Source organism: Pseudorca crassidens, chromosome 12 (genome assembly GCF_039906515.1).
Source record: "Pseudorca crassidens isolate mPseCra1 chromosome 12, mPseCra1.hap1, whole genome shotgun sequence".
In the NCBI taxonomy this organism is placed as follows: domain Eukaryota; kingdom Metazoa; phylum Chordata; class Mammalia; order Artiodactyla; family Delphinidae; genus Pseudorca; species Pseudorca crassidens.
In genome coordinates this window covers 9,853,752-9,868,118 of record NC_090307.1, presented here as the reverse complement: position 1 = coordinate 9,868,118, position 14,367 = coordinate 9,853,752, and the positions used below count along the sequence as shown (strand labels likewise).

Sequence of the window (14,367 nt, the reverse complement as noted above, 5' to 3'; positions counted from 1 at the left end):
CCCCATACCCTGGTGCTGCCCTCGCCTTCTGAAATGGCCCACTCTCTGTCTGTGGAGTGTTTCTCTCCAAATAAATCCAATTCTTGACTATTACTTTCTCTCTCACTGAATTTTTTTCTGCGATGAGCCATCGAGAACCTGAGCTTCATTAAATCCTGAGACCAGCGGTGTGATCTCAGTTAAAAGGCCATGGGTTCAAGTCCCAATCTGAGTTATATGGTTTCAAATATGCTCTGGTAAATATTTGATAATACTTAAACACATTTTCAAAGGCTATCTCAAAATAGGGAAGAATTCTTATCACTTCCAGATAGCCAACAATTGGACAATTTGATTTCACAGTAATCTCTTCTTCTAGGTCTGAGTCCCTGACGCTATGGCTCCCCTGCTTCCTCCCCAAACTGTTCAGGTCTCTACTTTCACTTGGTTCTCACAGTTAGCTCACCAACCTCCCACCTCTACACTCATGATATCCCTTCTTCCATGATGAGTCTGACTTTGAGGCAGGAACAGGTGTAGTAGGATTAGTAATAAGTCTCCTTCCCCACAGATCGAGGATGTGGTGCTTCCTTCTCATCCTTTAATTCTGATAAAAGGGTTTTGGTACTGGGTCAGGGACAGATGACTTGTTTTGTCCTTGAATCAACTATCTATCTAGATTGATAACCAGACTTCATATATCAGTATAAAGAGTCCCTGTTTGTTGGAGAACTAAATTTCTAGAAACTCTTATCAGTGGAGAAGACCAAGGCTTATTCTATCTGCATAACAACCACACCTTCCTTTACTGTGCTTTGCCCCCCTCCCCCAATAAAAGACACATTAACAGGGGAAAAACAGTCAGAAGTTTAATAACATGTATGCCTCCTGTGTACCTGAGAGATACCCAGAAAACTAACTCCCCCAGATGGCCCAAGCCACCACCTTAGATTCCATCTCCAGGTAAAGACGAAAGAAGATGTAGGCGGGAGTGCAGCTATGGAAGGTAATCCAGCAAAGCACAGTAAACAAGGGTAAGGTTATTACGCAGATTTAAGTCCTTGCCCCCTTCATTGATAAGTTTCCAGAAATTTAGTCATCCTCTTCTTCCCAGTACAGAGACGGAGACACCTCACAAACGACGATTTCCCTTATAAATGTAAAATGCCTCTTACAAAAGCATAACTTCTACTCTTCTCCTGTGTCTGTTTCTTAAAAATAACCAACTCAAGATAATCCTTATGTCAAAGAGGCACACTTTGGGGTGGCAAATTCTGTTCCCTGTCAACCGTCTATCATACAATGTATGTATTTTAATTGTCTGTTTCGTCCCACTAGCATATAAATTCCCCATTAAAAGGAGCTTTTGTCACTTTTGTTCTCTGCAGTATCCCCAGTATTTGGAACAGTGCCTGATAATGATAGGTGTTCATCACATAATTGCTAAATGAATACATCCTTCAAGGGTTACGCTTATCATCAATTATTCTCTCAGAAACCGGACACCTGGACCTTGTGAAAGGTTTCCTGAGTATTTTATTTTTCTGTTTCAAGCTCAGTTAAGATAACTTATTAGTTTATCTTGAAAGATGATTTGTCTGAACCTTAAGAGAAAATTGCCTTGTTCTTGAGAAACGTGCCTTGGCCACTTGTCAAAACCTCCATTATTATTATTACACCCATCACCCTATACTTCTTACACTGTTCTTACTACCTGTCCTTGCCTAAGAGGCATCTGTTAACCATGTCTCTTTAAACTTCCTGACATCTTTCCATATCACACCGAATGTAACCCACTAACATACTCATAGATGGTGGGGCTTTACCAAGTACAGCTAAGACCTGCAGCAGGACAAACACAATCAGATGAAGTATTTACTGAACATAATACAATATTCACTGTTCAACTGCTCAAGAAACACTAATTCCTTGTTCTCGTCCCATGATACACACGGGTATTCTTATCCCGAGGTCTTCTCATTTTACTCTCTTCACTTCTGCTCCATTTTGAATTTCGCCAGTGTGGACAGGAGAGGTGGTGAGAAGTAATTCTCTTTCCGTTTACTCAATTTCACCTCTTGGCTATTTTTTTCTCTTGTTCTCTTCGTTGATCCATTTGCATAATCTGGCTCAGGATAGGAATTTGCATATTTTTCAGGCACTGCTCCAACTTAATTTTATTTTCACTCCAACCAGGATTTTTTTGTAAAATGTGTGTAGCAGAGTAGAGATTTAATTCTCTGGCACAAGACAAGGTATAGGAATGCTAAGGTGTTGATCATGGGAACATTAAGGGAGCCAGCCAGGTAGGGGAGAAAGCTGGTGTCCTCTTGTGGAAGGAAGTGAAACAAACTGCTTGCCAGAAAGGAAGTGAAATAAACCTCTCGCCAGAATCTAAGGCTGCATTACCTCTGAGTGAAGATTAGATGAGAATATGCCTGCAGCTAGGATCCATACTTTTTTCAGGAAATAATACTAGATTTACACCAACACATTAAAAAAAATGAATGATTATGTTCTTAAATTTCTTCAGCATAAAATATGGCAATGTAGGGGAGGCAAATTCTTACCTCTATCTTCTTAGGGATTTTTTGGTTGTGGCTGAGAATTAAACTGACATAAGACTGATCAACAAGAGAAAAACATATACATTTATATATGTTTTACATGAAATGGGAGCCCAAGTAATGACACGATATCCCAAAGACATGGCAAAACCTAAATATTTTTATACTGGGTTGAACAAAGAGACGTGATTGTAAAAAATAACTAAAATATACCATGATGCTAAAGAAAGATGAGCATTATTCTAAGAAGGTTTATTTGTATAAAATATTTTTGGCTTTGAATCCCTATAGAAGAGTGTTTCTTTCCCTCTGGTACAGGCAGGGTATTTTTCACACAGGACTTTTTATCTCCTGTTATCAGGAAGAGAAGGGGAAATTAGAATGCCCTTTCTGCTTCTGCTGTTTTTTAAGTGTCTTAACTCAAAATAATCCTTATGCCAAAGTGGCATATTTTGGGGTGGCATATTCCACTGCCCCTCAGCAGCAATAATATTAATATATAAAACTTTCAAATTTGGAGTTATCAACTACATCCCGCAGCCATATCAAAATCATCTTGATGCATATTCTCGAAATGTTTTATTTGAAAAGTAGATTCCATATGTCCTAAAGGAAAAAAGATTTTAAAATACCTTGAGTGAACTTTACTGTCCGTTAAACCTCAATTAATTGAATTTTAAAGCAATGTTAATGAAATAAAACACTCTTAGAAAGTGGAATAAAACAAAAGCAAAATATACCTCTATTCAAGTGCATCCTAATGTTAGATCAAAGCCAGACTAAATTTTTAGAAAAATCTTTTAAAAAGTTGTTTCTAAAGCAGTAGTTTTCAAATGTAGAAAAGCTAGCTTCCCTCCCTGATTAAATCCTGTATTGATACCTAGTGTAAGAAACATATGAAAGTAGAGCTACTCTAAGTCAGGCATCTCCCCTAGTAAACACAGGTACTCATCTGAAACAGTTAAATGTAAATTTGAAATCTTAAGGCTTGACAGAACACAGTTTGAAAGCCACTGTTCTAAGCCATTCTTTTTTACTTGATGAAAGAACCAATACTCTTTTGAAGCCACCATAAGGTTGTGAGAATATCAAATAGTCTGCAGGAATATGTGGGCAGGGAGGTTTTTTTTTTTTCAGAGTCCATAGCCTTTGCCATTTGCTTTCAGTATGGAGAGCCTTACACCTGCTATGGGGAACCTTCTCATATGTCAGGCATCATTTAAAAGAGTCAAGACCTCTATGTAAACATTCCGAAGCAACTAATCGAATGCCTGCCTGATCCTTGCCCGTACTTTCTATAATTTGTACTTTGGAAGTTTGTCCTCATTTTCGTTGTTATAGCCCTATATCTCGTCCCTTAAAATTCTGACATTTTAAGTCAAATTGTTTACTAGTCACCTAAAGCTAGATATGCCAGGAAAAACCAGGCACCTCTTGAAGCTAACTATAAATCACAGACAGAAAATAGTGAAGGGGAACAAAATATACGATCCCAAAATATGCTTCTTTGGCATAAAGATTATTTTGAGCTGGTTACTTTTAAGAAAAAGTAGACCCAGGAAAAGCCCTGAAAACCAAATAGAAGTTGTCCTCTTTTAAGAGATATTTATGTTTATAAGGGAAATCTCCATTTGGAAGGGTGTCTTGCTGCTCTCTGTACCAGCAAGAGAAAGAGGACTAAACTTCTAGAAAACTCATCAGTGGAGAAGACCAAGGCTTACATCTGCATAACAACCACACCCTTGTTTACTGCGCTTTGCCTGATAACCTCCCCAAAACTCGCTTCTTCTCACTCCCATCCCCTGCAACATCTTCTTTTGTTTTTAGCTGGAGATGGTATTTAAGGTGGTGGCTTGGACCATGTCAAGGAGTTATTCAGTTTTCCTAAGTATCTCTCATGTTTACGAGAGGGACATATGTCATTAAAATTCTGATTGTTTTTCTCCTGTTAACCTTTCTTTTATTAAAGGAGGGTCTCGACCAAAAGCTAGAAGGGTAGAAGGAAACTTACTTTTTCTCTTCATCAGTAGCATACAGGGAAGGAGTCCAAGGGGAAACAGCGTACAGCTGTTCAAAAATCCTAGGGAAAACACACACAGCTTTATCTTCATAAAACAATTCTTAATTAGGACATAGGATGTAGGATGTTATGCAGATGATCATAAACATGTCAAATGAGGATCTGAGATAATTAGATGATGATGATTGTAGTCTGTGATTAATGGTGATGGCAATTGTCCTTATAATGACAGTATGCCAAAGAACGAACTTATAGAAATGGATTGAATGGATTCAGGAAAAAAAAAAAATAGTCTGAAAAATAATTACTGCAACAAATGAGAAAAAATCCATATGAATTTTAAATTTAGCCATGATTCATTTTGGACAGAATAATTTGGCAGATAGACTTAATTTTAAAGGTTTGTGTAGATTCTTGAAGACAAAAAGACCAGAATTAACATCTGTTCAGATCATACCAGCAGATTAGATAGTGGGTCCATCCACTAATATGCGATATGTCAGAGTGGGAAGTTCTCCACAATCCCAATTGTAGTCCATTATAAAAACCTATGGAGGTAATGGAACTTTATAGCTGTTGATAAACATTTACGATGAACTACACCAAAGCTTATGTTCCTCCAGCTGGAGCAGCTCACTTCTGAAAATCAGGAACAGAGATCTCAGGAGAACTGAGCATATAAGACAGTAAAGATGACATGTTGTGATTAAAAGTTTTTTAAACTTGGAAATTTCTCGTTCATCCCAGATTTGTCTTAAACTTGACCTCTGTTGTTTTCAGTTATGTACAAACACACATTTACAGAAACACACACACATAATTTAATTTGTGAAAAGTAGAAATTCACTGATATATCTATTAATACTCCATTGAGAGATTAATAATCAGCCAATCAGGTATTTCAGACCCAGATGCATCTTGGAAATTTTGTCAAGAAATCTAGGTACTCCAACAATAATTTCCAGACATTGACAGACACTAATGATGGAGCATATGGAATCAATTGGCTTAGTTCAAAATAGTGTTCCTATAATAGTAAAATTTCCAGAAGTTTCTTCAAGCAGAACTGGTACAGACGCCTTTTTTTTTTTTAAATGACAAATTTGAAATGACATTAATTCAAATATAGTACAAGGGATGGAGCTCAGATACCTCATCTCTGCAACCTAATTTTAACACTGATTTTTTTTTTAAATACAAATTTGCTTTATTCCTAGTAGTTTATGGCAGGGAGAGGGGAGTGCAAATTATTTACACTTACAATGATTTAACATGCTGTTAAGTCCTTTATCATGATCTTAGGCATTGTAAGAATTACTGACATTTCTCATGTCAAATTAAAATAACTGTCAGAAATAAACAAACACACCCTCAGAGCTCATCTTTTCCAGAACCGTGTCCATCCTTAATTTTTGACCCAAGCTCAGCCATCCAACCTGTGCTTTCAGGTTTCTTACAACAGGAACTCAATACCCCAGAAGGTAATAAACAATTTTGATTGTTTATTTTTTAATATCTTTTCTTTTTTGAAGAAAATTTTATCCCTATTTTTTCATCTGTAGTTATAACGAATAAATTTAAATCCCTTTATCATTATAGCTCTTCACACACACACATACACACATATATCATATATGCTAAACAAGCTCTATAAAATAGATAGCAACATGCAAAAAGGGATAAAGAAGAGGTAAAATTATAACCTTATGTTGGGGGGAAAGATTTCTAGACCTAGATCAAATTTTAAAATTAGTGAAGCTTTAACACGAGTTTCCTTTCCTTTTGCACCTTCTCTCACCTTTTACTCTACAAGGTCCAAACCACAGACTCTTGGTTTTCCCTCCATAGTTGGCCTGACTCCAACCCCTCCTGGTCTGTTCTCCACAGTCAAGCTTCGTTTTTAAATAGTTGCTCACTCTTCTTCTCATTCTTTCCACTCCAAACAACATAAGTCCTTTCCCCCAGGTTAACAAATAGCGATTTGGCAACTTGAGAATTGAGGAAAACAATATTTTTCAATTAAAGAGTAGGTGCAATTTCAGACAATGTGGGAGAGGTGTATTTTTTTAGGCAATAAAAATGCCTTTCCTAGGTTTTTTTTTTTTTTTTTAATTTAGTACTTAGCATGTCTAGCTGTGATCCCAGATAAATCATTTAACATTGGTGTCATTTTTTCAGATAACAGAATGAAAAGGTGATTGTTAAAATGTCTTCTAGCTCCTGTATTTTTTCATTCTCTGCTGAGAATTTCTGTTCTTCTGTGCTTTTTTAGTGAACTTTGTTGTCTTAGGTCTCTCCCTGTACACTGTTTTCCCCCAAATTGTGTGAGTGTGTGTGTGTGTCTCTGTGAGTGTGTGGTTTATGTGTGTGTGTCCATGTGAGTGTATGTGTGTGTATATGTGTGAGTGTATGTGTGTGTATATGTGTGTGTCTGTGTGTGTATCTGTGTGTGTACGTGTGTGTGTGTGTGTGTGTGTGTGTGTGTGTGTTGTAAAGCGAGGTCCTGCATGTGTGGTGGCGAGTTAGGATGACATAGCTCAGCTATTGTATTTTTTGTTGATAAGAATATTGGGGCCTATAGAAGTTAAATAATTAAGCTAAAATTGCAAAACTAGTAACTAGAAAAGCCAGTTTTGAACCCAGACAGTTAAATAACAGCAGTTGTTTTTAGTAAAGACCTTAAAAAAATACCGAGTAAAAAAAGCAAGTTGTGGAAAAATATGTACAGCGTGATCACACTTCTGCTAAACATACACAAGTATATATACACACGTGTGTTTATATATTACGTGTGAGTGTGTGTGTGTGTCTGTTTTCACTCATGTCCCATAGTCTCGTATACACATGGAGGCAACTAATTAACTGTGCTTCCCTCTGGATTTGAGGAGGTCGGATGAGAGGAAGTGACCTGAAGGATCACTTTCATTGTGTTCATACGCTTGTAGGGTTTTGAAGGTTTACTTCTTAGTACAAAAGTACTAACGTGGAGCTCGAACACAGCGCCATTCCTCTTTGCCCACCTCTACCGCTGCCACTCCAGCCTAAGCCCCTGTCAGTTCTTGCCTCCCTCTGGCTTGTCGCCTGAGGTTAGTAACCAGCTTTGCCTGCACCCTGCTCTCCGACCCCCGCGAGTGCTGTCCTTGCTCTGGAAGAAGTCACATTATGATGAGCCTCTGCTACAAGCCCTCCAGTGAGCTCCTGGCTCACGCAGGATAAGAACCAGTCTCTTCAGAACTGTCTAGAAGGCGTACAGCACTGGCCAAAGCACCCTCTCTGACCCAGACGCTTCCTCTTGCTCAGCCCCTCCACCACCTGCCCTCTTTCTGCCCCCGGGCTCTGCTCTGCTGCTTCCAATCGAAATATACAAATATGAACCCATGAGGTCTGGTATTTCTGTCCATTTTCTTCACTGCTCTATTTCCAGTGTTTAGAAGATATCCATAAGATCTATTTGATGAATGAAAACTGATTTGCAGGTTTATAACTATATTCAGTCTCATGAGTTCCGAGTGGGTAAGGGACCCACACTTCTCTGGATTATATCACTATGCCATCTCTTCCTTGACAATTTGAATTTTGCCTGCTGGAATATTTAGAACCTACATCTAAGACTTTGCAGAATTTTTCTTTTTTTCCTTCCCATTCTTAAAGTACTAAATACTAAACAAGACTCTCTCCTGAGCGTGGTTCTTTCTTCCAGAAACATTTAGAAATGTGTGAGGAAGTTTGGGGACCCCAGGGAGTGGGTGTGCGAGAGATTGCAGTACTGGCCCCACTGCTTCAGCCCTCTCTATGCCCAAGTCTCCAGTAGCTGAATAATGGCCCCCAGAGATGTCCAGGTGTTCATCCCTGAAACCTGTGAATGTTACTCTGGGTGATTACCCGGCATTATTCTAGTGGGCCTTTGACATAATCACGGATGTCTTTATAAGAGAGAGACAAAGGGAGATTTGACACAGGAGAAGACATGTGATCACCAACGCGAGATGCTCTGATCAATGCTCCCGATGAAGAGGAAGGACGGAAGGAGCCATGACCCACAAAATGCAATGAACACAGCTCTAGGATCTGGAAAAGAGAGGAAAACAGATTCTGCTCTACCTTCAGAGAAGAACGGCCCAGCCCATACTTTGGTTTTGGCCTGTTGAAATCGATTTTGGACTTCTGACTCTCCAGTATTGAAAAAAGAATGAATGTGTGTTGTTTTAAGCCTAAGTTTGTGGCACTTGGTCACAACAGCCAAAGGAAACTCATATAAAGGCTCTGAGAGTTAACTCTGCATTTCCTCTTCCATCCCTGGAATTTGGGCTCAATGATGTAATTGCTTTGGACCGTAAGAGTGAAGCAGACATTTTGATGTGCCAGCTCCTAACAGCCTGGGCCTGAAGAACTTGTGTGTTTTTGATTACTTCAGTACTTCTGCCATTTTCAAGTGAAGGACGTGCCTAGCCTAACCCTCTGGTTCCTGGAAGAGGATGAGATGCGCATGGAACAGAGCTGCCCCAGGCAAGATCACCTGGAGTAGAGACTCGGAGACCATCAGACAGATAAGCAAGCACACCAGAGATGAGCAGAGCTATGCCCACCAGCCTTCAAAGGCCTGAGAAATGAGTATTTATTATTTTACTTTACTACATTTTATAGCTGTTTATTTTATAGCAATAGCTACCTGTTATAAGGGCAAATGGGACTTAGTGGGTGGAGACAAGATATTCTAAATGATGAAGAATTACCCCATCCATGTACCAATAATAACCCTTGAGAAATGTCAAACAACTCCAATCTATTCAAAGAGCAGTAAGACATAGTGTAGGGCCTCCCTGATAATTAGTAAATCACACTCACATTCTATGAGATACATCATTTGCAGCTTGCACATAATGATCTTTGTTTAGGAACTAGTAACTGAGATTTTTCAAACCAAAGGGCCCTTAAGTAACTCAAGTATCCCAAAGCTCAGGCCAGTCTCAAAAAAATTAACACACATGTGTCTCTGTTGTTCCCAGTGACTAACTCACTTTGCCAGTAGTAATTTGAGCTTAAGTAGACACATAGGTTTAGTATTGTACAACTGTGATGCAGTAAAGAAATAGCTATGAGTTTGATCAGGGCAAAGTGCCCGGCCGCTAAGCATTCCGTGGGGTATTCTGCAGCTGTATAGAAAGTTAATGACCCAGGAATGGAGTGTAGATTGCCCAGCTGAGGGTCAGTGAGAGAACCAGATTCAGAATCACAGAGCTGGCCCTCCAACCTGCTTATGGTGGGTCCTTGGGCTTAAAGAGCTTTTCAAAGAGGGTGTTTCCCAAGACCTAATAAGTGTTTTTAATAATAAGGTAATAAAAAGAATATGAGATTCTCAGAGCGGAAAAAGAGAGGAGCAATATGCACGTTATTATCATTGCCATTTACGGGGCCCACCTTACAGGTTGTTTTCACCACACTAAAAAAAAAATCTTATTTTTCAGCTCTGCAAGTTCAGAAATTTTATGTGGCACAGATTTATTTGGTTTTCTTAAATGCACTGTTACCCTATTCACACAAAACAGCTATATGCCAGAAGAACAAAAGGATTCAAGTACAATGGAGACACAGCTGCCATGCCAACAGGAATTAATCTCATCAATGGTCCATTCACTCCTGTTCAGTAGGGAAATGTATGTGGGAAACCAAAGCAGGACAAAATGATTGCTTGATTAATATAAAATACAGCTAATACAGTAAATGCCTACAGTGCCATTTGGTATCTTAATGCTCAATCTATAGCCACCTAACCAAGCCTCGTATCAGTGCCATGAGATAAGAACTCTTATTATCTCTAAAAGTGAGGAAGTTAAGGTGTAGTCTGATTAAATACCTTGTCCTAAGTCACAGAGATAGCAAGTGGCAGAGCTAGGGTTTGAACCCATGAGTCAGATTCCAGAATCTCCACTTCTAACCATTCTTTATCAAGAGTTAGTTGATACAGAGAGTTGTTTAATCAGATTAGACCAACTGTTTTGGATAGGTCCTTATCTCCACAAAGGTGATGTATGATGTGACAGAGATTGCTAGATGCTTAGTCAGTATCCGTTTTGCCTTAGTGAGAAAACGGGGTATGCTCTGGGGTAGTGATGTGCCCACTGAAACACTGTTTCCCCAGCTTCCTTTGCAGGATGGTAGCTTGGTGTCACCTTTTGACCAATGAGAATTAAATCTATATGTTGGGCATTTTTTCAGAAAGTTTTTCTTTCTCAGTTTAACTTCCTTGCTTTATTATTCCCTTTCTCCTTCTTATCTGAAACGTGCAAATGAAACTGAAAATGGAAAAGCTATCTTAAGGCAATTAGGATAAAAATTACATGGTAAAGATGACATGGATGGGGACAGAGGGCTCTGTGACATTAATGACAGGACAGAGCTGATGTAGAGGACTATTCTGCTTTCCTCTTGACTGCTATGTAAGAAAATTAAGCAATACTTACGTCTCTATAGGCAGATGATGTCGGTCTTCCTCACTTGACTTGGAGGAATTAGAACTCTGTTTGCTTGTTTTTATTACCATTGTTGCCTCAGAGGCTAATACAGCCCCAGGCTAACCATAATTACTCAACAAAATTTTGAATAAGTGAATGAATGCATGAGTATGAATGGAGACTGCCAGGTACTCCCACTGATATTATGGTCACCTTGTCCCCTTTAGGAGCCACTGTCATTGAGAGAACAATAAGGAAGGCCTGTTAGCAACAAGATGTACCAAACAGAGGGGCTGTCGATGGGTTTTATATTGGGAGCATCTTTTAGAGTCAAGCCGGACAGAGTTACTGTTTGGGATTTTCTAGGCTGCTCTCCAGTTTCAGAAGCAGTCACATTCGTCTTTTGGAGGGAGAACACATATATTTAATCCTTCAATGTATTTTATACTGACATAGAGTAAGGAGAATCACACTTGATTTTGTGTCTAATGTGCTCCAGGCACTTTTCTTGTGTCCTTTCATTATACACTTCTCAGTTTATTGCTTGGGAGCTTGAGGCTGCAAGTGTCAAGGTCATATAGCCAGTACGCGTATCTCGATGTTAAACCCATGCTTTATGGGAATGCCCACAGCCTAAACCAGTTTGCCTCGGTCCTCACAGTTTCTCTCGAGGTAATCTGTTAGGGCTGGAGGACCACACACCCTGGACGTGAACTGGGGGGAGCCCAGGGATCCACTTGTGAGAAGTCTGTCATTATTCTGTTTGACGTAAGGGGAGGGGGGGACTCAGGCAAAGATGACCGTAGGGGAGATTGCTTACCCCAGCACTGACCGCAGTGCTCCACATATGACAAGCTACTTTTGAAGCACTGCTGGATGGAAAGGAATGATATGTTTTAACCAACAAAATATAGTCTTTGCAACATAGAGCCTAATTGCAAATGGTTGTAATTTTTCACCAGAGAAACTCTAGAATGGTTCCCTCATATTTAATGTTTTCCATATTTTAATTTGACTATGGGGGCCTGCTTATAGTCTGATTTTGTTTCGTGGTTTATCCTTCTCTGTTTTTTGTCTGTAACTTTGTATTTACATTGAATACTTTTCTCAAGCTATTCCCTAGTGGTCACTTCTCCACCCTTTTCTGACTACATTTGGGACCTTTCAACCCATCTGAAGACTTAGACTGGCCCCAGACACTAGGTCAGTCCTGACCTCAGGAAAAGAGAAAATGATGAAGAGTTTCACACTGAGGATTTCTTTGTCACATTCTCATGGTTGTGAATCATCAAAAATATTGGACCCAAATTCCACACCTACGAATGGTGAGCTTCAGATTCTGAAGACACATCCTAACTAATATTCTACTTCTGGTGCCTGTATTCTTGTCCAGCTTTGTTTGTTCTTATCTGTGATTAGCTACTGTGTGAGTGCCTAAATGTCTGTTATCAGTAGCCTATTCTGCAGGACTACAGATCTTGCCTCCTAGTTTCAATTCTCCAGACATCTGCCCAGGGCCCTGTTATCTGCTGACAGATTACCCAGTAACCATTATTCGTTTGCTGGCTTGTCTCTTTAATTCCACCTGCTCTGAGATTCTCCATCGCTCTGTTCTCTCTACCTGTCAAGTCATCTCTTTCCTTGTATTGAACTTTTCGAGATAATTAAGTGCCAAACCCACAAATGTGGCAAAAATAATAAAGCTTAAGACATAAAACCGTAGCAGGGTTCAATAATACCAGCAGTGTTTCCATGTGCTGCCCTAATAGGAATCTCTGCTTTTGTTTATTTCATACTCCCTGCTTCCCGATCACAAAAAAGACAGAAGCATAAAGTAAATTGAAAACTCCATTAAAGAAACACAGCACCTGGGGGAAAAACATGGCTTTAAAAGAACAGAGGAAAGGTCTTTGAAGTTCATCTTGCTGACCCCCTTTTTTTTAGATGGTCGGTGTTGCACTTTATGTGGGGATTATCTTCAGGATACAAAGGAAATATCCAGTTTGCATGGGTGATTTTGGGAATTTGGGGGTAAAAATCGTCACAAAACCTAACAGTATTACCAGATTAAAGTAGAAACATAAACAGAGATCTAATCCAACAGGGAACCCTGGAAAAAGATCTTGGAAATAACTGAGGTTAAACAGAAGGGAAATGAAAAATAGCACCTCAAGAAGGACGTCATCTTACGCAAACAAAACCTCATCAAAATAAAATCCTGGGCTTCCGTGGTGGCGCAGTGGTTGGGAGTCCGCCTGCCGATGCAGGGGACACGGGTTCGTGCCCCGATCCGGGAAGATCCCACATGCCGCGGAGCGGCTGGGCCCGTGAGCCATGGCCGCTGAGCCTGCGCGTCCGGAGCCTGTGCTCAACGGGAGAGGGCGCAGCAGTGAGAGGCCCGCGTACCAAAAATAAATAAATAAATAAAATCCTTACCAAATTGCTAAAAGGAATAAAATGGCTTGGTGTTGTCAAACAGCACGTTAAAGATAACTCAGGGAAGAAAACAGACTCATTTGAGCTTCATAAAAAGGTCTTTGCTGACTCAGCACTAAGCTAAATGAACAGAGAAGCACAAAGAGAAAGAAAAGAAAATGTAATTGTTACTAGTAATAAAAGGTTGGAAATGGTGTGGAGACAGTCCCTTTTTTGTTCTTTTTAATTATATATATTCCTCTTCTGAATTTTTTTTTTTAATTATTTATTTATTTTTGGCTGTGTTGGGTCTTCGTTTCTGTACGAGGGCTTTCTCTAGTTGCGGCGAGCGGGTGCCACTCTTCATCTCGGTGCACTGGCCTCTCACTGTCGCGGCCTCTCTTGTTGCGGAGCACAGGCTCCAGACGCGCAGGCTCAGTAGTCATGGCTCACGGGCCTAGTTGCTCCGCGGCATGTGGGATCTTCCCAGACCAGGGCTCGAACCCGTGTCCCCTGCATTGGCAGGCAGATTCTCAACCACTGCGCCACCAGGGAAGCCCTGAATTTTTTTAAGTGAGAATTTATTGCTGGCTCAGTGGAAACCTATGTTTCCTTAGACATTAAATTGAAATTATATATATGAAAACCACATTTTTTGTGAGTAATGCACATCTCCTTTCATGATATTCATGCCAAAATCCATTACAACACGAAGATAATTGGCTGACTTCTGTGTATTTTACAACAGGCTATATTTGCAAATCACATTTACACGGCCTCATTCTTAGAAGAACGGCATTTCTCCTCAACAGATATTTATCTGGCAGAAATGTTCTTAGGATCTTAATTTAAGAGGTGTAGGGGAAAGGCACAGTCAGGTTAATTGACAATAAGAGAACCATTCTGGGTAGATTGGGAAGTGAAATCTCTAATT

General features: G+C 39.8%; 1 long non-coding RNA gene across 1 annotated transcript in view; it reads left to right on the top strand.

Annotated features, from left to right (window-relative positions):
- LOC137204085 (uncharacterized) overlaps positions 1-14,367 on the top strand; it is a 104,225-nt gene that overhangs the window by 70,721 nt on the left and 19,137 nt on the right. The window lies entirely within an intron of this gene.